General features: G+C 41.4%; 1 protein-coding gene across 7 annotated transcripts in view; it reads left to right on the top strand.

Annotated features, from left to right (window-relative positions):
* Positions 1-22,266, top strand: part of LOC121578273 (forkhead box protein P1-B) — a 210,146-nt gene that overhangs the window by 53,663 nt on the left and 134,217 nt on the right. For 5 of the 7 annotated variants that reach the window (XM_045223878.1, XM_045223879.1, XM_045223873.1 and 2 more), the window contains exon 3: positions 16,277-16,310. The exons of 1 other annotated variant lie outside the window; for it this stretch is intronic. The gene's annotated coding sequence lies outside the window, so the exon portion shown is untranslated. The remainder of the gene's footprint in view (positions 1-16,276; positions 16,311-22,266) is intronic. One more of the 7 variants, XM_045223874.1, reaches the window with a different exon arrangement.

Genomic DNA, 22,266 nt, shown 5'->3' with positions numbered 1-22,266 from the left:
GGCTCGGCCCGTTCCTGCTCCCCGCGCCAAGTCAGTGGTGCGCTCGTCAGCCGGCTCGGCCCGTTCCTGCTCCCGCACCAAGTCAGTGGTGCGTTTACGTCAACCGGTTCGGCCCGCTCCTGCTCCCGCACCAAGTCAGGGTGCGTTTGCGTCAGCCCGGCTCGGGCCGTTCATGCTCCCCACACCAAGCCAGTGGTGTGCGTCGTCAGTCCGGCACAGCCCGTGCCTGTTCCACTGGTGCCTGGTTCAGCACGGGTCAGCTGCTTCACGCCGGAGCTAGAGCAATCCGCTCCCACCAGTGTGCAGTCCAGCTCCGGTCAGCAGGGCCAGACCGGACCAGGGGTACTTTGGGGGTTAGAGAAGCGAGTGGGGATCATGCCCGAGCCGGATCCGCCGCCAAGGCGGAGTGCCCACCCGGTCCCTCCCCTGTGGTATTTGGTTGGCGCGGTCGGAGTCCGCGCCTTTGGGGGTACTGTCACGCCCTGGCTCTGGGGACTCTAGTATGTTGAGCCAGGGTGTGAGTTTTCATGTGTATTGGTGCTAGTTGTTGTATATCTATGTTGGCCAGGGTGGCTCCCAATCGGAGACGGCTGTAGCTCGTTGTCTCTGATTGGGAGTCATACTTAGGTAGCCGTTAGGCATTCATTCATTGTGGTTTCTTGTTCCGTGTTGGTTCGTGTATGTAACCAGGGACGTCACGTTTTCGTTTTGTTGTTTTGTTCGTGTGTTCATTCAAATTAAATAAAATGTTCGCATTCCACGCTGCGCCTTGGTCCTCCTCTCTCACCGACGATCGTGACAGTTTGTCAAATTTTTGTTTGTTTACTACTCCTGTAAGTCGCTCTGGATAAGAGCGTCTGCTAAATGACAAAAAAAAAATATATATATATATATATATTATTGTGGGGATGCTGTAAAAGTAGGCAGAGCAGCGATAGGCTAGAGTCAGCAGCTGCATGCAATTTTCAGCTTGACTCATTCAAATGTAATAAAACAGTGTAAGGAGTGCTTGAGGTACCGAAGGTCTGGATGCTCTCCCCCCTTAAGCAAGCGCTGGAATAGGACAGCCATTGTGATGATGTGTTTGTTTCAGATTCTGGTAATACATTAGAACCAAATAGAGCTTTTTCAAGTCAATATAGATAAACATAATTCTCAAGTAGATTTTGTATATCTTCTTGTGTTCCCATCTGTTATGTAACGTGTCAAGTTCAGCGTCATGAAGTATGAACTGCCTTATCATACCCCTTCATTTAATAAGATCGTCACACATGTAGCCTGTCTGCAGTGCAACAGAAAGCAATTTGTCAACGGTGAGCTTGTTGCCATGTCTCCGTTGTCATGTCTCCGTTGCCATGTCTCTGTTGTCATGCTCCATTGTCATGCTTCGTTGTTCAGCTATGATAATGTATATATGATAATAAGGCAGTCAACAGGCTCGGTGCTGCTGTACGCTACAGGCTCGCTAGGCTACTACAGGAGCCCCGTGTTTGGCCTCAAGTGTCTGTACGGGGTGCTTCATAAACGGTCCGAGTTGCACCTAATGGTGACTTCCCGGCTTTATGGCCGCCGCCTCCCCCTGGATAATGCAGTAATGAAGGGTGACAGGAAGGACTAGGGGTCCGGCACAGATCCCGGGCAGCTGGCGGAGCAGGAGAATAGGAAGCACCGCCGCCGTGGCGAAACTGCAGCAAGAAGCAAGTTAAAAGCTCATATCTGCCATTTCCCTCGCCTCTCTGCACTTTCCTGTTTGGACTTGAAGGTGATTGGAGCCAAAGCAGTGACAGTTGACGGAAGCTTTGTGAGGAGAGAGTATTTATTTACCGTGAGACGCGGTGATGCTTGTTCAGGATGCGGTTTCACGCAGGATGTGCCCCCCCCGCCCCTCAGATTTGATCATCTCACAAAAGAGTGTGAGGCAGGTGTTGGGAGGCCCCTGCTCCAGGCAGGCAGCATTGTGTAAGAGGCCTGGAGGCTGGGAGGCTGGAGGCTGGGAGGCTGGGCCTAGACTGACTCAGCAGCACTCACTCAGCACGGCTTCCTTCCCTGCCTCGGGAGGTGGGACCAAGGTTAGCACAGGTCACTACAAAAAGGGAGTGGGAAACATTAAAGGTCCAATGCAGCCATTTCTATCTCAATATCAAATAATTTCTGGGTAACAATTAAATACCTTACTGATTGTTTTCAATGAAAATGTTTAAAAATAAACAAAAATAGCTTTTTAGCAAAGAGCAATTTCTCAAGCAAGAATTTTGCTAGGACTGTCTGGGAGTGATCTGAGTGGGGCGGGGACAACTGAAAACTAGTTGTTGTTGGCAGAGAGGTTTTCGAACTCTCCTTCTTATTGGCTTATTAACTAATTGGTGATGTCACCAGGCAGGCCAAAACTCCATCCCACCGAAACAGGCTGAAATTCCAGGCAGTCTTTTCAAAAAGCTCTTACACTAAAAGGACATTATCATACTTTTCACAATTTCACAGTATTATTTCAAACTCCTAGTGTGGAAACATATATAAAACACAGGAAAATCACGTTTATGACTGCACTGGGCCTTTAAGAGTGTGTTCCGAGAACACATAGAGAGAGAGAGTGTGTGTGTGTGTGTGTGTGTGTGTGTGTGTGTGTGCCTGAGAGTGTGTGTAGACCTTGCCAGGAATTCCTATTGGCTTGTAAAACGGAAGGGAAGGGGTGTCAGATGTTTAAATCTCCATAATTACATTGTATGGTGTAGTTACTGTATAATTATCAGTATCGTCACCCTACAATACAGTAATCCCTTTACCAAAAGCACAAGGTGTGTGTGTGTGTGTGTGAGTATGTGTGTGTGTGTGTTTACTGTTACACTTAATTGATTAAATTACTTATCTGGTGGATCTTGTGATCTTAAGTACATTACTTCTAACAACATAATCTCCGCACACATTGACTTTCACCTGTCTGAGTCCTGTTGTCCTGTAGCCCGACTGGTAGTCTGGAGGCAGAGGTTGATGTCAGCACGTGAGCATGGCGAAAAGGTGAGCCACAATGACGCCTGCCTGCTCGCTGGTGTCATGTCGGTACTAGTCCACACACACCAAGTTTCAAAGGCAGTTTTTATTAGCTGCCTTACAGCTGGACACCAGAGTCTAAACTCAGACCTGCCACATAAAACGCACATTTGTTGAGAGTGTGCAAAGTGATAAACCATCCAGTCTCCAGGCAGCATCGTGTTAATACACTTAAGTAGCTCACTGAACCTCCTTAGCAACAGTGGCAAAGGAAAATAAATACATGAATTTCATCCTCCATTTTGCAATCAATTGAGTCTCTTTGAAATTGCAGTATTGCTCATACTTTGTTATTGTACAATTTCATTGTCAGTGATGTTTTGATTTAATTGTCAATGCTTCTTATTGATATTGGTAAATAAAAGGAACAGTTGTCATTCAGAAATGTATCTTCAAAACAGTGATAATAATTGAGGCAGCTCTTGCTACATTAGCATCATGGCTGATAGTATATAATGTTAATGGCTTTAATGAGGCTTACAAATACAAAGAGATATTGTGTCTCCGTTTTGTTCATGGATCACTTCTCTAAGTAGTGAGATATTATACTGACCGACTCATGCTTCAATAGATAATGTAGAACTTAGGAGGCTGTGCTTAACGCTTACAATGTGGGAGTTAAGCAGTAGCTCACATCTCATTATTTCTCATCAAATTAATACTTGGAACACTGGTGTTCATGCAAATCAGAATGTGGGCTTATACTGGTATTGATGTAACAAGGTGACTCTAAATTGGTGTACTTTATCATAAACAAAGACTATCTTTGTGGATGTTTCATCTGAATACTTCCAGGCTGTAATGCTGCAAAGACATGGAAATCAATACCTACTTGATTATCCAGAAAATTTCTAGTTTATATTATTGTCTGTGTTCGACGATAATCAGCTGTATTGTATTTGCAGCAGCAGCTGACCCTTAATAGAAGCAGGGACTGTACTGCTCATCTTCATTTAGCCCCCCTGGAGGAGCGGACAACGCTCCAGTAAACTCTGCCTCTCTCCTCTCTTCTCTCTCTGGGTGCAGTGTATTAGTGAGTTCCTACAGGGCACATCTGCATCTCCAGAGCTGTGATCCTGCCATCGACAGGCGGATGGGAATAATCCAAACAACAACTAGATACACGTTTTAGGGCTTTTGGTCAGCTCCAGCTGTTTTCAAAGAATCTCTCTGGAAATAACCTGAGAGAGCAACACTATTTAGACTGAGGCAGCCTCTACTGAGTCTGTTGTGGTGGCTATGGGTCTGTAAGGGAAGTGGTGGAGCTATGCTCGTTGTGGTCCACCTCTTGACATGGCCATCCATGTGCCTAACAAGCTCTGACACATTTTTTATGTCACATAATAATTCCCTTTTCTCAATTAATCTAAATGTGACCGACCGGCTCGATTCTGTCGTTTGTAGCAAAATTTGAAATAGTGTTTTTTACATTGGATAAAACTAGAGACTCAGAGCTAGAAAATTGTATATCATACACTGCAGTTGAGGAACAATGAGAAAGTAATTCTGCTTTGAAAGTTGATAAACTTGTAAAATCACGTTTGAGAAAGTGTACCTTGAATATTTTGGTACACATACTGGAGAGCTCTTCTTTGTCTACACCCATTCAGCATCGTTCACCCCCTCTTAAGCTTTAGCCCCACCCATCTCTTTAAGGATTCACATGTGAGGCCATGTACTAAACAACCAAAGATTTCAAGACTAAAGGCTGGTTTATACTACGGGTGTGTTCATACATTTTATCTGGAGTGCCAGAATGTTTTCTGGCCATTTGTAAACTCAGAGCGTTGTCAGATTGTCCGTTTGTAAATTCAGAGTGTTTCGCTCTCGGAGCGTTCAGAGCGCACACTGGACTCTCTGGCCGAGGAGTAGGGTAGATTCGAGCATTCTGACCTAACAACAGCAGTCAAGCACCCAAGCTAACTGGCTAACGTTGGCTAGCTTGCTAGCTACTTCCAGACACAAATGAGAGAACAGCTCACTCTGACCATTTTACTCGCCCTAGCAAAGCTGGTTAGGCTGTTTTTATGTTATCCAGAGCGTTGGTGACTGCAACTGTGCTGCTGGCAACAATTTAATTACGCTTTTTTGCTAACATTTACTGACACCGGCCATATTCAACGGGTGTTGAGCATTTGTAAATTTGTCAGTTATTCTGCGGTCTGGCACACTCAGACGAGAGTGCTCTGAAATCGGAGTATATAGCCAGAGCGAATTTACCAGCTACGTCTATCGACAGTTGTCGCAGTGACATCATAAACATTCTATTGAAATGGTTACTTGCATAGTGGAGTCTTTTGTTTAGACATGTAGCTAGCTAGCTAAATAATGAACCATAATCCCAACTCATAATGTTACTACCCTGCATGAATCTGCAGGTAGCTAACCAACCAGGCTCAATGTTAGCTAGCTAAAATTAGGCTATAACTAGCAATGCAAATGGCTCTGAGATACAAATAATATTACTACACATATCATACATGTAACGTTAGCTAGCGAGAACAACACTTATGCAGTTCTACTATGTGATATCTTTCAAAAAAGCCGCGTTAGAAAGGATTACCTACACATACTGACCAGCTCATGTTATAGACAGAAGAGTGCCAAATGGCAAACCAATCCAAACTCATCTCTCGGCATGTCCAGCCCACTCATTATCTCAGCCAATCATGGCTAGCAGGAAGGTTGTTGCCTTTTTCCATGGCTAAACCAACTAGGTCATAATTTAACAATTTTATTCGTATTTACAGATGGCATACACGTTTGTTATTAAGGCACATGAAAGTTCACATGTTCCAGAAGACATTTCTGCCAAAAAACGCATTTTAATTTTTAAATAAGTTTACGTTCAAACTCATTTTTAGCTAACTTCCTGGTGATTTTAGTATTTTTTTTACCAAAAACTTTAGGGGATCAAAAAAAAATCACTTGCGGGCCGGTTTAGTGGAGAACCAGGTGTTATCTTGGTCAGAGGGAGTGGCTAGCAGCTTTTACAAGATTGGGCTGAGAAGATGACCTATCAAATACACTTACCTCAGTGCCAAGATTACCAGGCCAATGATTTAATGTTATTGGCTATGGGCAATAGTGTTAAATACAATTTCAGTTTAGTGATATGTTCAGTGACTAATTGATTACGATGATGATATTGGATCTTGCATGAATAGGCATGAAAAAAACAGGTTGGATAGCGTTGCCTCAGCTCTTGTATTTACCATGGATGTCTGTTGGATCTCAGCCCTAATTTATGTTTTGGAAGATGGACCCAATTGGAGCAGTCATAAAGCATATTCTCAGAGCATTATTAAAAGGCAAATGCCATAGTGGCGTTTTTCCCTTCTCAGGATAACGGAGGGAGCATAGATTGGTAAGAGGCAGATAATATATGTGTGAGATTGATCAGTGAGTAGCGACCCCATTATCTCCAGAGATGTTAATTATACTGTGCTCAGCTTGCATGTCAAAAGACAGATAATTGAAGAAGGTAAAAGATGTACGCCACAGTTTATTTATGCTTTCACTTTGAGGCTGGCGGCAGATATCCTCTTTTCTTTCTTTCTTTCTTTCTTTCTTTCTTTCTTTCTTTCTTTCTTTCTTTCTTTCTTTCTTTCTTTCTTTCTTTCTTTCTTTCTTTCTTTCTTTCTTTCTTTCTTTCTTTCTTTCTTTCTTTCTTTCTTTCTTTCTTTCTTTCTTTCCTCTTTCTTTCTTTCTTTCTTTCTTTCTTTCTTTCTTTCTTTCTTTCTTTCTTTCTTTCTTTCTTTCTTTCTTTCTTTCTTTCTTTCTCTTTCTTTCTTTCTTTCTTTCTTTCTTTCTTTCTTTCTTTCTTTCTTTCTTTCTTTCTTTCTTTCTTTCTTTCTTTCTTTCTTTCTTTCTTTCTTTCTTTCTTTCTTTCTTTCTTTCTTTCTTTCTTTCTTTCTTTCTTTCTTTCTTTCTTTCTTTCTTTCTTTCTTTCTTTCTTTCTTTCTTTCTTTCTTTCTTTCTTTCTTTCTTTCTTTCTTTCTTTCTTTCTTTCTTTCTTTCTTTCTTTCTTTCTTTCTTTCTTTCTTTCTTTCTTTCTTTCTTTCTTTCTTTCTTTCTTTCTTTCTTTCTTTCTTTCTTTCTTTCTTTCTTTCTTTCTTTCTTTCTTTCTTTCTTTCTTTCTTTCTTTCTTTCTTTCTTTCTTTCTTTCTTTCTTTCTTTCTTTCTTTCTTTCTTTCTTTCTTTCTTTCTTTCTTTCTTTCTTTCTTTCTTTCTTTCTTTCTTTCTTTCTTTCTTTCTTTCTTTCTTTCTTTCTTTCTTTCTTTCTTTCTTTCTTTCTCTCTTTCTTTCTTTCTCTCTTTCTCTTTCTTTCTTTCTTTCTTTCTTTCTTTCTTTCTTTCTTCTTTCTTTCTTTCTTTCTTTCTTTCTTTCTCTCTTTCTTTCTCTCTTTCCGTTATTAGCCCTGTTTATTTATTGTTCTGTAATATTATACTGTCAAAGATGATCATTTTTCAGAGGTATTATTCACAATCATCACCTCTGTGCGCTCCCTTTGTGCTGCCTGGATCATCTCAGGTTTCTAGTGGTTGGTCAGTCGGTCTGTCTGTCTGTCGGTCTGTCGGTCTATCTGTCTGTCTGTCTGGAGCAGCAGTGGGCCTGACTGTGGGCCCTGCAGGAAGGAGGACAGCATTGTGCAGTACAGACATAACCCCTGGGTTTAGTCCTCTGGGGTAACCAAATACCCTCCAGTTGAGACATGACTCCTCTCCTGTTGTCAATACTCCCTTAATCACACTATTATTCATACCTGTTTGTCTTCTCTGAAAAAAAATAGAGGCGTAATCTGTTTTAAAGCTGTGATGTAAAGAAAAGTAGGGATTTCCCCACCTCATGGTGGTCGGCTGCCTGCTGTTGACCTCTGTGAAATGGCTTCATTGTGTATCTGTCTGTTATATTAAAATTGGCCTACTGGGGATATCAGCAGTTAGTTGGGTTGTTAAAACGCAGAGATAGGCTAACCATATGTGAATGCTTAAGTTTGGTATTGGTGCAAACTAGAAAGATGAGATGACAAAAAGCTTTGTTGTTGAGTGGCATACTGCCTTTCTCCAGTTACCCAGACAGTTATCTACCTTAAGTGGTCTTCACAAATGCATTGACGTGAGAGTGTCAACTGAAACTTCTTAAAAGGCTCTTGTTATTTCTGTTGTTTATGTTTTGAGTGTCAAACCCCTGCCTGAACCGCTCCAGAACTTTGTATCTCTGAATTCACCTCACAACAAAATGAAACCCTGCAAAGGGACTTTTCTTTAACACTTTCTGTCTTACAAAATTATTTTTTCATCACCTATCCTGCTCATAGAGGTAACATCAAAATAGTATTTCCTGTGGTTTGAGTTGTGGTGTCTCTCTGTGCTGCGATCCATGTGTCTGTGTACACTAACAACAGACGCACTCACAAGTGTTTTCTCTTCGACCATTTGTATTCTTCACCACATCCTCTCTGTTGACCAGTATGTGTAAGCTTATCAAACTCTCTCTGTGACACCTCTAGAACAATTACAAAATCTGTGTTTATGTTCGTACTACTGAATTAAACAATAGCCATATTTAGTCTGTCAAGACTATGCCTTGAATGTATTTTATAACATTGCTTATATATGATTCTGCAATGTGTGAGGTTCCTTCAATTCCTTCAGTATCTTTGTTGGTATTCCCCATCACTGACTGTGAATCTCATTGGATTTAAGCTGCAGCACAGGAGTGTGATCTATGTATGATGCTGCTTTATGCACGTTCCTTCCCCTCCTGTGTTGTCATGGTAACTGGGGAGGGGGGGGGGACCCTGTGAGAGTGGATGAACAGTGGTCATCATTCACCTCAGGGGCTGATGGACAGATGCTGATTTAGGTTGATTTAGTGCATCACCTGGTGGACACTGCTAGGAATGTTCCCATCTGAATGGAGCAGGAGCTGGCTGGGGAGGTGAGGGTTTGGAGAGCTCTACTGATTCCACATCATACAGGGTTTTTTTTGTTGGTCATTTTAGCAGACGCTCTTATCCAGAGCGACTTACAGTTAGGGTTCTACCACAGAGGGTTTATATGGACCTCAACTCCTTATTCTATGGCCTGCCAATCTGCCATAGGCCACACTGGAATGTGTATGTTTTACTTTGTCTTCTCTTTACTCATTTTAGACAAAGGTGAGACAGAGAGAGACAGAGAGATTAGCTTGAATAGAGTTAGGGGGGCATGGAGACTGTATACCAGAAATGCTGCAGACAACACAACATTTGAAATTGTGTTGTTTTACATTGGATAAAAGTAGAGACTCAGAGCTAGAAAATGGTATATCATACACTGCAGTTGAGGAAAAATGGGAAAGTAATTCTGCGTTGAATGTTGATAAACTTGTAACCCCACTTTTGAGAAAATGCCCCTTGAATGTTTTGGTGCTCTTCTTTGTCGACACCCATTCAGCATCGTTCACACCCTCTTAAGCGTTAGCCCCACCCATCTCTTTAAGGATTCACATGTGAGGCCATGTGTTAAACAGAGTGAGTAAGGTAGTGTAGTAAACAACCAAATATTTAAAGTAAAAGTAGTAGCCTACAATAAGGAAACTCCAGGTAAAAATACACTAACTAGTACTTGGCCTATATACTAATCTGACTTTGGTGCAGGTCATGTTGTTCTTCACATTACCGTATCTGGTAAATACACACTATATCAAATAAAAGTGTATTTGTCACATGCACAGGATACATGCACTTGCGTATTTGCTTAGTAGCAATATCAAAAACAAAGTGTCCAGATACAAATATTTTATAATTATTAGATGACGCTTACCCCAGACACACTTGTCTAAATTGATATGAAAATGCAGGTAGCTAAAGCTAACCAACTAGGTTCAATGTTAGCTAGCTAGCTAACATTAGGCTATAACTAGCAATGCAAAGGGTTTTCTGATTTTAATAATATTAATACACAGATCATAAACGTAAAGTTAGCTAGCGAGACAGCATGCTAACGTTTGCTAGCTAGTGAACAGTACGCTTTCACATGCAATGAAAACAATTTTCGGACAAAATTAGAAACGTATATTATTGGAAAATGTAGCGAGACTCTTACCTGTATACATGGATGAACGCTTCACGGCAGACTGGAACCATTTAACTCCGTTTTGTTTGTATCTACATCTTGTTTGGCAAGCGTTGTGTCAAGTCACAACTTTTTCCAACTGATATGTCGATAGCTCCTGCTAAATTCAGGGCATCAATGTGGTTTGAGAAAAGTACCCAAACTTTTATAGTTCTCGATGGCTAACGTTATATATTTAAAAAAATGCTGTGCTAGAAAGGATTATCAACACATACTGAGTAGCTAACGTTATAGACAGAAGCATGCTACATGGCAGACCAATCCAAACTCATCTCCTGGCATGTCCAGCCCATCCATTATCTCAGCCAATCATGGCTAGGGGGAAGGTTCCTGTATTTTTCTGTATCTAAACCAACTAGGCTCATAATTTAACAATTTGATTTGTTTATACAGATGGAATACACATTTACATTTACATTTTAGTCATTTAGCAGACGCTCTTATCCAGAGCGACTTACAGGAGCATACACGTTTGTTATTAAGGCACATGAAAGTTCACATGTTCCAGAAGGCATTTCTGGCAAAAAAAATGCATTTAGATCAAATACAAAAAAAGATGTTCAAATGCCTCTCCTGTGAAGTAGTGACGTGCAACATACGCCTAGCTTCCTGATACAGGTCACATTTGAACCGTATTAGAATGGTTTGTGATTTTACTTCAGTTGTTCTCTGTGCTTCGTAATGCCAGTATACAGCGGCAGTGCAGCGTTATCTGTGTTGAAGTCGTTACTTTAATTGGCTTTATTGATCTAAACAACATTAGGGGTTGCGGTGATGTTATTAAGGTAGAGATAACTTCTGTGTAATTCCACTAAAACAATATATTAGCGTTTTATTGGTCTAAATAACTTTACCTTTTAGACAGCAGTAAGTCACCCTGGCTCTTTATGTGTCCAGGATCTTAATAAAGCATTTCCTCTGGACATCCTGCTGAGAAGAGAGTGAAAAAACGACAGGTTAAAAGGCATGCTGGGAAGTTTCCATGCCATCACCGTAAATTATTTATTTTGAATACACAAATAAGGCCTGTGAAGATCTGTGAATGGGGAGGGGCCAGGGGAGAGTTAGTGGAGCCATGGGCCTCAACACATTCTCTGTTTCACACATGAATGTACTGGTGGGAGTACTGAGTCCCAGGTTCCCCATGGTTCTCCATGGTTCCCCGTGCTCAGAGGGACGGGGGCACCTCCGTGTAGGCAGTAGCTCAGTGGTCTACCTTGTTAACACCAATATGTAGGAGTTATTACAGATGTAGGATCTTAATTTGATCACCCTGTTGCAAGAGAACTTTCCTGCAATGCGGTTTAAAAAGGCTTCTGAAGTTTGTAATTTCCACTTTGAAATTTCAGACTTGATTTTCCCTTACGAAAAATGTATCAATCCCTACAAAAATGTCCATTAATTATAATCCACAGAATAAATCACATTTCCTGTTGCTGCAGGATTATTTTCCTGCTGTAGCAAACTGGCTCAAATTAAGATCCTACATCTATATGAGTCTTAAACACTTTTCTTCCTTCTGATCCATGTGTCAGAAATTAGCTTTGGGTAGACTAACATCCTGACATATTTAACAGATTTTTAGCAATAATAGGTGTATAAAGTATGGGTATTGTTAGTGTTTTTGTTATTGATTAAACTCATTGGTTTATACTGCAAACTTTTTAATGGACAGTTGCAATATTTATTTCCTTTCAAGGGCACACTATATCCAATATTTATATGAAATAACGATCCCATTTATCAGGAAGCATATTTTCAGGGGAATTTTAATTTGCAGCTATTTAAAGCCTGGGTTTTGGTAATGAATTATTTTGTCATCTTGCCTCTGATGAGATTCATCTTTAATAACTGTAACAATTATTTTATTAAAAAGAGAAGCCATGCATTATGGCTATCTCGCCAAGGTCTCGAGCTGGAAAGAATTCTCATTAAGAGCATTATATTACCCCGTAGTGCTTTCATTTGGATGTCCCGCTGAAATTACATTATGTGTCAACAATGCTTGTGTTAGAAGTAAGCAGTCATATTTACAGAGGCTAGCTTTTTTCATTCGCCGGCTGACACTTGGAGATTAAAAGAGATACTAATGCTTTATATCTGATTAAGTCATTTTAATGGAAAAACTGCTCTAAAATGTTGACTTTTAATATAAAGTGAGGAATTGAGTTCTCTACCTTCTGGCTTTGATATTAGTTTTAAGTTTTGGCACCAACTTATGATTGTTTGGGATTGCGGTAATGATACTTTTGTTAAACAAAGCACTGACCCCCAAACCACCCAATTTGATTCCTGTCCAAATTGGATGTATTTCCTAGTGTCATGATTGATCAATCCTAGGTTTATTCTACAACATCACGAAGACATGTTGTGTTGTCCGGTTTATCATGCTTTGTGTCTGTCTGGCAAAGCGCTGGCTCAGGGAGGGTTTTCATTAATGGCATGGTTGTAATTGTTTATCAACGTGGTAATGTGTGATTTCCTGTCACCATGTGAAGTTGGGAGGTTGAAGAAGGAAGGAGGCATGTTGTCAGGAAGACAAAGTGCTGTGATTTGTCACCAGCCAAATGTCTTGAAAAATATTTTTTACACACCCACATCGTCTTCGGGCAGGGGGTTGTAACATCATGATAATTTAAATACTGTATAACTCCTTCATATGCCATAATTTCTCTCTGAACTGAACATACAGGAAGCCTAGCAGTAAATGAGTAGTTCTCTCATCTGTAAACATAATAGTGAGTTTGTCCCACAAAAGTGTTCTTGAGTGAAACTGGGTTTTTGGAGGAATGACAATTTGGTGATCTGAGAGATATTGTGACAAGCAAGCAATAGAGACAAAAGCGTTTGGAGAGAATGAATGATTGTGTGCCGCTGTGTGTGCCATGTGTTTGTATCATTGAAGTGATGTCTACCAACCATCTCCGTTTCAAAGGAAGACAGAAGTGAAATCACCAAATGTAACGTAAACTTTATTTTTAGATTTTGGTAAGAATCCTCACTTCCTTAAATGTATTATTTTTAACAGAGGCTATTTCACCATTTGATAAGAAGAGATATTTAAAATTTGCTCATAGTATAAGTGGAAGACTGCATGTGACAAGGTAGTTTGGGGTAAATCATGAATCATATCTTCACTTCATCACGTTGTTGTGGTGCCCATGTATGTACAGTATAGGATGGGTCTACTCCTCTTTCTACCTTCAGGTTGGTTTGGTAGGGGGTAGATTCCCCCTAGTTATCAAATTAATGAGTTCCAACCAGGAAACAAGCCAAACAAAGGAGAGGTGTTACAGTATGCAGATGTCTCCAGAGGGTGATACTTATTGACTTATTGTCACAATTGCCCTTCTGCCCCCCCCCCAATATCAATTCATGGCTTCATTGGTTATTCTCAGTCTGGTTTTGCACACATGGGTAGTGTAATCAGCTAAATGTAGCTGTTGCTTTCTTATTATTACCTGGGTGCTTAACACAGATTTTTTTCCTTCAAGGACAAATGGTGTACGAGAAGGCTGATCCCGTGTGAAGTCCCTGAGCTCTCGGCGAGCAGCAGATCCTTTTTCAGCGCCAGCTGTTCTCTCCGATACACTGGGCCGCACTGAAATTCTCTTAATATAATTCTGGGGACTCAGGAGAATAGCGCAAAACATGCGTGCCAGCGAGGAGAGCATTGCATTTTTCATCAGCAGGCCTCAACTCGCTGAGTTAGTGGGCAGCGCTCTCATTCATGAACAGATGTTCAGCGCAGTTACACTCTGCAGTTAATGTGAACTTATTGGCCTTTCTGCCATCGGCTGCAAGGACGTTGGCAGCGACCTGGCATCTGAGAATTACTCCCGGTAAAAAGCGCAAGCCAGGGAAGTGTAGCCGTGGCCTTTTTTAGCCACTTCCCAGCCCAGAAGCTGTAGCTGTAGCCGGAGAGCAGGGGAAGGCTCTGACAGGCCATCAGTCTTAGGCCCGACAGTGATGAAACACTCTCTGCTGTTTGCTGGGGGAATAGCAGTGAACATTCCTGAAGACAAGTTTATCATTCATTTCTTATGACAAACTAAACATGAAACCCACACCACTTGGCAAGAGAATGCGCAGCGTAATAGGCTAGCACAGGAAGGTACAGGTCCCAGTTGTTAGTCAATGGGTACTAGGGATATAGTGGTTTCGATACCCTTGAAACAGGAAATTAATGTAAACCAGGCAGCTGCGAACGGGTAACTTTCTCTCTGTCTGGCCCTGGTTGGTTCATGGTAGAGCCCAGCTGGTGCTGAGGTCACCCGGGTTGTTCAGTCATCTGTTGAACCAAGTCTCTCCAACTGGGTTTGATGTGGCTCTATAGGTCTGTAATACTTTCCTACAAACTCTGTAAAAGGCTCACTAAAGGATTACATAAAGGCCTATTAACTTATCAAGATGAGTACGTGACTGCGTTTAGTAGGTAACATTCGGCTCGCCATGGGAGCAGTGTGAAAGTCATTGCGGTAAAGTTGTGGATGTGGGACTTTAATAGGGGAATGACAAGCACTTGTTTCTGCTGTACATCTCATTCTCACTTTCCAATTGGTCGTTTTCAGGTTGGGTTTATGAGAGCAAAACTAATTAGTGTTTCTAAATTCAGCAGAAAAAAAGTCAGTTGGGTTGATTGTTCTGGTTTCCTCTCCTGTGTCAGGCGCTCAACAATAAAATAAGACTCTAATAATTTTCAAACTGCTCGTATTTTTAAACCAGAGTTGAATGTCACTCCCGGTCTCCTGGCATTTTGTTTGGCAAGATCAGGGAACAGCGATTGCCCTCTCGCTGTGCTGTCTTTGTGATTCGTGGGAAGTTTAGGATAGGGCTGGTGGAAAAAACAATGCATGGTGTTTTAGGTGGGGTTGTTTCTGCTTTGATTGTGAACGTCCTGCTGACAGGAGTGGGCTAGTGAGTTTACAGTAGCTCTCTGACATTCCCCGTTACCTTTATTAAGAGAGCTCCAGCTGCATCGAGCCCTCAGGAAGCACCAGCACTGAGCAGAGCAGGCCCGTGGGCCGCTGGCCGCCGGGAGAGGGAGAGGGAGCCCTGTTTGAGTTGGCAGACAGTCCCCTCTCCTCTCGGGGAAGTTCTGCTGCCTCTGCAGAAAGGCCAGTGGCGGGTAGCTCTTACGGGACGCACGGTGGTGACTCCAAGGGCAGGATGGACTTTTTCCACCTCTCCTTCCTTTCAGGAAACACATTTAGCCTTTTCTTTCCTCCATGTTTTAAAAAGGAGAGAAAGCGTGGAGGTGGCGGGGGTGTGGACCGAGTGACAGAAGTAAGCCACAGGATGTTGGTGTTAATCTGTGGCATTTATTTGAGATGGGGTGTGCAATGTTCCAACAAGCTATGTCAGTGTGCTGTGTGTTCTCTGAGCCCTTGACTCTCTGCTGGGGTTTTATTTATATTGAATCAAAAAAAGTTTATAGGTCTTTTAACAACGTGCTGTAAAACCTACACTGTTTTTATTTTTCCATCCACACCGGAGGGATTTGTCTTCAGAGGGCAGTAATTAAGCAGAAGGAGCTGTGGATCTAGGGTTAGGGAGGAACAGTGTTTAAATGCAATTAGAGCACAGCTAGAATACATTTGAACTCAATTACAGTTTTCTGAATGTGCCATTATTTGTTTAATCAAGGGAATTCTCGTTTGAGATGCTAAATATGTTTCCAAAGATATTTAAAACACGGAAAGAAAAATAAGCTCTGAGGAACAACCTACTTAATGCTGCTCTAATGAAGAATTGTTTGAAAGTGACCCCACTCTCTCTCTCTTTCTCACTCACTCACTCACTCACTCACTCACTCACTCACTCACTCACTCACTCACTCACTCACACACACACACACACACACACACACATTGTGACATATTATGCTAGTACATACTCTTTCTCAATAAACGGGTGGTACCCAACAGGAATTAGATACTGTGTTGTTTGTCGTTTTTCGATTGAAGGAGTGCCATAGATTTCTTAATTTCCAACTGATATTAATATCTTCCTCTTTTTCTCCTTTTCACTTTTATTCCTCCTCTCCCTCTCTCTCTCTCTCTCTCTCTCTCCCTCCCTCTCTTCCACCTGCTTGTGCTTTCCTCCAGCCAGTGGTGACCCCCTTTGGAGACAGAGATCAAAGTAAGTGACTAGAGTAAGACCTCATTGACACAACCGTAGAACCAGAGACAGTCTCCTAATAGACATGACAGATCTACACTCAAATACTTATATTAAATACAGTACATCCATGGACGAGAGTTTCCCTGTATAGAGTGTTTTCAACTAAACATAGGCCTAGTCAAGTGAATCCACACTACTCTTGATTGAGCTATATCTCAGAGAAACATAATACATGCAAATGTTTACATCTGATGAAAACTGTAATATTTACATGACTTTGAATGATGCAGAAATGTTAGTGACAATGCATGATTAACATAGGTTCCCTGTACCGTACCCCCCGAATCCACACCACCGTATAGTCACAGCTCCCACTGGGCACACACTGGTTGAATCAACATTTTTTCCACCTAATTTCAATGAAATTACGTTGAACCAATGTGGAATAGGCATTGAATTGACGTTTGTGCCCAGTGGGTTGTGACTGAATTCAAGGCAAAAACATGACCAGATACTATATGCAGGTTCATGTCTGTAAGTCTCCTCGCACCATCTCCCAAGTAATTTACACTGTGTGTGGTATATAAACACATCCAAAACAAACAATGACCCAGGCAGACTCCACACTGCAAAACTATTTCAAAGCCTGGAGTATACTGTAAACACTAAACATGGCTGACCTTCCTCCCGGCCATACCACCTTCATGCTCAGACTTAAATCTAGTGTTTGCGTTAAGAGCTCATTTTGACCTTGGCGAGACATGTTGTAGATTACATTTATCTGTTCAGTCTCTTGTCTGTTTCAGTCGGATATTGGTCAGGTTGTATTCTGTGACCATATGGCCATGATCCTCAATCTGCAATTGAATACTTACATTTGATTTAAGCCTCCATAGAGAACTCTTGTCACATTTCAGATGGTAACACTGTCCAGTGCCTTGATGCGGAGATGAAACACATATTGTCTTCCACTGGGTTGGATAGTGGTGTTGTTGGATTAGAGTAGGGTATCAGACATCAGGTATGAGGAGAGGTTAGCTCTGCTAGAGACAGTTACTGTCCCTGACTACTGGCAGAACTATACTGGCTAACACTTTATTTGGATATTCCATCAGTAGATGCTCTACAGACTATCTACAGACTATCAGTAACATTTTAACTATCGACTAACCCCATCCCAAACCCTAACCTTGACTCCTATCCTAACCCTAAACTTAGCCCTAGCCCTAACCCTAAACCTAACCCTAACCGTAACCTTAGCAAGCAGTTACTTATCAGCAGATAGTTTGTTGATGGTAGGACCATCTGTAGAGCATCTACAGATGGACAATCCGGACTATCCAAATAAAGTGTGACCCTATACTGGTTTATATGAAGTATACTGGTTCAATGAACTATACTGGTTTATATGAACTATACTGGTTTATATGAACTATACTGATTTACATATCTTCTGCTCCCTCATTGGAGTCGGGGGTTATGGTGGGGTGCTGCGAACCCCTCCTTAATAAAGCCCAGCTGTGGAATGATCAAATAGTGGCTCTAATTAAAGTGCTGGTGTTCACCAATGTAGAGTTCTCTCTGGAATGATAACAACCTGTGATATGTGCAGTGGAATGCGTTGGGCAGGTCTTGGGGAATGGGGCTAGCCAACATGTTCTTCACATAGATGTCAGATGGAGACTAATGAAGGCCAGACTGATCCTTTGGATGCAGGCCTTAAACAAATAAACCCTCTCAGAATACATTAGAGACTCGTTGCAATGTTGTAGGCTATTTACGCGTTGCAGATTATTTTGGTATGTGTTTTGGTTTCTTGATGATGTGTTGTTGTTATGATACTGGTATCTTGAGGTTTGATGTGGCTGGTTGAGAGGGTAGTCATGGTGTTCCATAGTGATGTTATTGCGTTTTATCAGTTTAATCAGTATTGTTGTGTGGCATGATAAGCCCTGGTGCATCTGTATCGTGTCTAGTTTTGTGCGGGTGCAAAACAGGTTGATATTGAATGGAACAAATGAATGTTGTGCTATCTGCTCATGTAAATGAGCCATCTAAATATTTCCCCCACCTTCTGAGGAGCAGAGGTATTTACATAACCAGTTTGGCTATTAATACGTGTGGAAATTCAAACGTTTTTCTAATTTTCCAATTATGTTTATTTATTTAAAAAAAAGTGGTATGCTAAATTTCATTTTGGTATCACAAACATTCATCTCATAAATGAAAGATAACACAAAAATAAAAGAACGCTCATTGATAGTTTTGTGTCAGCCAAGTATTTGATGAATATGACAGACAATCCTTTGCATGTAAATGTATCCTAAACTACCAATTACCAGGCACTTTTGAATATTGATTAGAGAAGACAAGGACACAGAAGTGAAGTACTTTTGAATGCATGACACCCAGAGCTTCTGAAACAGTACCATTAGTAACTACTTCTCAGCCTCTTTAGTGCTGCTCTTCCCGCTAAATGCAGGCTGGTGATGGGAAACAATGTCATTTCATTATTGCTGATATTGCATGATGTGTACTTCATAGATGTATGCTGAAATAATCAATTAGCAATAGTCATCGCTGATGTATTTAAGCTTACAATGTAATTCTCGCATGGAATATATTCTGGCGCTTTCTTTAAAAGCACTTAAAGCACTTTTTACTATTATGTCTGTCCAAGTACATTGTGAAGCCTATATATCCTTGATTGAGATTTGATTTAGAGCAAAAAAGTATTTCTATAGATATTGGAATAAAGTAATTGATTCTCAATATAAACTTATGGCAATTTTGAGGAGGTCTTAGGTTAAGTGAATACTTTCCATAATTGTTTTCCTTAGATTACATTTTTCCATGGCCATTAAGAAATACATTTTTGAATATTCTTTCAGCACTCCTTGGATGACTGAGAATATACACATTGATTTCTACACTTTGTCACTCAAACTAATTTCTTACAATAAACTGAGTATTAATAGACTCCGAGCATTTGACAGTGGTTGTACAGCTAGCGTGTCCCACCTCCTGACCCTCTTGACTGTGGACATGCAGGTCCCTGGGCCAGCCTCAGCGCTGTTTGTCAACACACAGAGAGGATGAGACGTGCCGACCAACGCGCTGCTCGGGTCGTGGAGCTAGGACACAATGTGACAAGCAACAGATGTGCCACACTGCCTGGAATCAAACGAGCCATCAAACGCTGAGCTGAGCATGCAGTCAGACATGGCTCCTGTGAACTGAGTGCTGCGCTGCTGGCAGTGGCAGGCAGATGAGGCAAGGCAGTTCCAGCGCTGCTCCTTGTTTCCTGTCTGAGCTAAGGGAGGAGAGGAATGGTTAGTTTAGGGTTAAGTTTAGGAGTTAGGTTAAAGGGTAAAGGTTAGGGTTGGGGTTATCTAAAAGGGTTAAGGTTAGGGAAGGGTTAGCTAACATGCTAAGTAGTTGGAAAGTAGCAAAAAAGTAGTAAGTTGTTGAAAAGTTGCTAATTAGCTAAAATGCTAAAGTTGTCCGTGATGAGATTCAAACTCCCAACCTTTGGGTTGCTAGATGTTCACGTTATACGCCCACCCACCCATCCACCCCGACCAACCACCCTACTTTCGTTTTTGCCTTAAGTAACTATCTGTCTTATGTAACCATACCAAACATAACATATCATACTGATTTGAGTGTCACGCATTTACATTTACTATGTTATGACTAGTCTAAGAGACCAGGCTGTACTGGGCCTCTCTCTGAAGCTGCCTCCCATTCACTCTGACATCTCTCTGAGGTCTGTACTGTACGCTCTCAAAGGCCCTCACAGACATTCTGAATGAGGCACGGTCACAGCCACAGTGTGAGGCACCGTCACAGTGAGACAACAGCCGAGAGGAACATCGTCTTGAATGCTCTTTGTTGAGCACGGAGCGATTTGACTGAGAATAACATCACTTGTTGACATAAAGAGTACACTTTTTGTTGTTTACTTGTTAGTACTGTAATATGGTCTCCCCCAATTTATGGTTTTTAGGTAATGTATTTAGTAAGTGGAATGGCTAGTGTCACAGACAGAGAAGAGTCTGGCTCTCTGAGAGGAAGGGACCTAAGCCACACTCATACTTAGCCTATCCATCCTAGTTTATGCAAAACCGTTTTGTCTGTTTGACTGGCTGTAAAAGTGCAACAAACGTTGGTGACACGAGGAACAACTTTAATGATGTCCTCTGCAATTTAATCGGCTGATCGACTCAGGCCTGTAAGCAAATTGTGTGGGCTTGAGTAAGTGAGGGGGAGCAACAGGAATATATCATCTCAACAAGTGAATGGATGAAGGCGCGCTGACAGCTGCTTGACTGATCACTTACTAGAGACTGTCACCCTGCATCTGTTTACCACAGCACAACCACATGATGCTGGAGCTCCATGTGTGTAATTGAGCTATTTCCCATGGCTCCTCTGTAACCTGTGCTAACTTATAGTTATGTCCTTCAGCCTCACTCACTCACTGCTGCTCAACTTTCCATCATAGCGTAGGGGGAAGTTTTTATGATCATAATCACACCTAGCCAACACCGCGATGTAAATATACTATTATCGGCGATTCCAATTTGGTTAAAGTGGCATGAACATGGGTGATACAGACATCTCTCGGTTCTGTCTGTGGCACGGGCAAAATAGGCTACAGTTAGGAATCAAGGGTAACTTGCTTTTAGGTAATAGAGGTATGTTACAGGAATGTAATCATGTAAAATAAAAAAAGAACAACAGCTATTTTCAACATTCAAAAACGGTGCTGTTAAGAATTCAACCCACTAGCTGTTGATGTGCAACTCCAATTCACACATGGAAATTTAAATGGAATATCTAGATCTGAATTGTGTTATTTCAATATTCAAATATTAATACAAAACAATTGAATGCTGCATGGCTCTAACTATTTGCATTCAGCTCTGTTTGTTATTGGAACAGAGATGACTTGGTAAAGAGAGAGGGGGAATTCAGTGAGTGGCACGCAAACAAACCTTTTGTCTTCCTATTGTAGGCAAATGAAACTACAGTGTTGATGTGCATGTACTCACATACAATACACTTTATACTTGTTTTAAAAAGCAGAACTATGTAATTCAGGATTCTGTCGTGATATGCTGCAATGGCCGAAAGGATCCAATATACTTGAATGCCTGGCTAGTATGAAGAGTCAACTCAATTCCACTGTGAAATAAATTTTTTGGACAGAGCATCATCTTTGGGTTCCAGCATAATAGATGCTATTGTGTCCCCACTGTAGATGTTGGTTTGAATACTCCACTCACTCTCCCGCTCTCTTAGAAATACATGTTACACCCAACAAGCAGCTCCTTTCTCCTTCTCTTCTCCTCTCCTCTGTTAGCGTGGGAATGAGTCTGTAGGGTCAGGCATTGGGAGGACAGACAGACAGGGAGGGGGGGGAGAGAGAGTAGGACTCCTCCACTATTTGACAGGGTTAAGCATTGTGAAAGATTGCCAGTGCAAGCTGTGACATATGTAGCAAGTATCAACATGAACTGTAATTAAATATAATCAGTGATTTTTTATTCTATATGCTACGTAATAACAGGGCAGTAATTAATAATTTAAGGGAAGGGGCTGCAGCCGGACCCTTTTTCTCCTGTGTTTAAATTTAGCCAGTGTCATTGTCCGGCACTTTGATTAATTGGTTATCTCTCTTGACTATACATCTACATGAAATATCTCTTTCCATCCGTCATTAAACTGCACATGGAAATTGGTTCTATATTTCCAATCAGGTACTGCAGGGGGGAAAACTAGATCAGAAAATAAAATAGCCACCAGGATGTACTGATAACCGTAGTACACCGTTATGACTGTGACCCAATATGGAGAATCATTTGGAAAGTTGCTCTTCTTTTATCTGTTGCATTACGCTTGTACGCATTGCTCACCCCCAAATTACATTGAATGATTCTGTATGATAATAGGTTAGAGAGCTCATACA

This window comes from Coregonus clupeaformis, chromosome 12, assembly GCF_020615455.1.
Source record: "Coregonus clupeaformis isolate EN_2021a chromosome 12, ASM2061545v1, whole genome shotgun sequence".
In the NCBI taxonomy this organism is placed as follows: Eukaryota; Metazoa; Chordata; class Actinopteri; order Salmoniformes; family Salmonidae; genus Coregonus; species Coregonus clupeaformis.
This window is presented reverse-complemented; position numbering and strand designations above follow the sequence as displayed.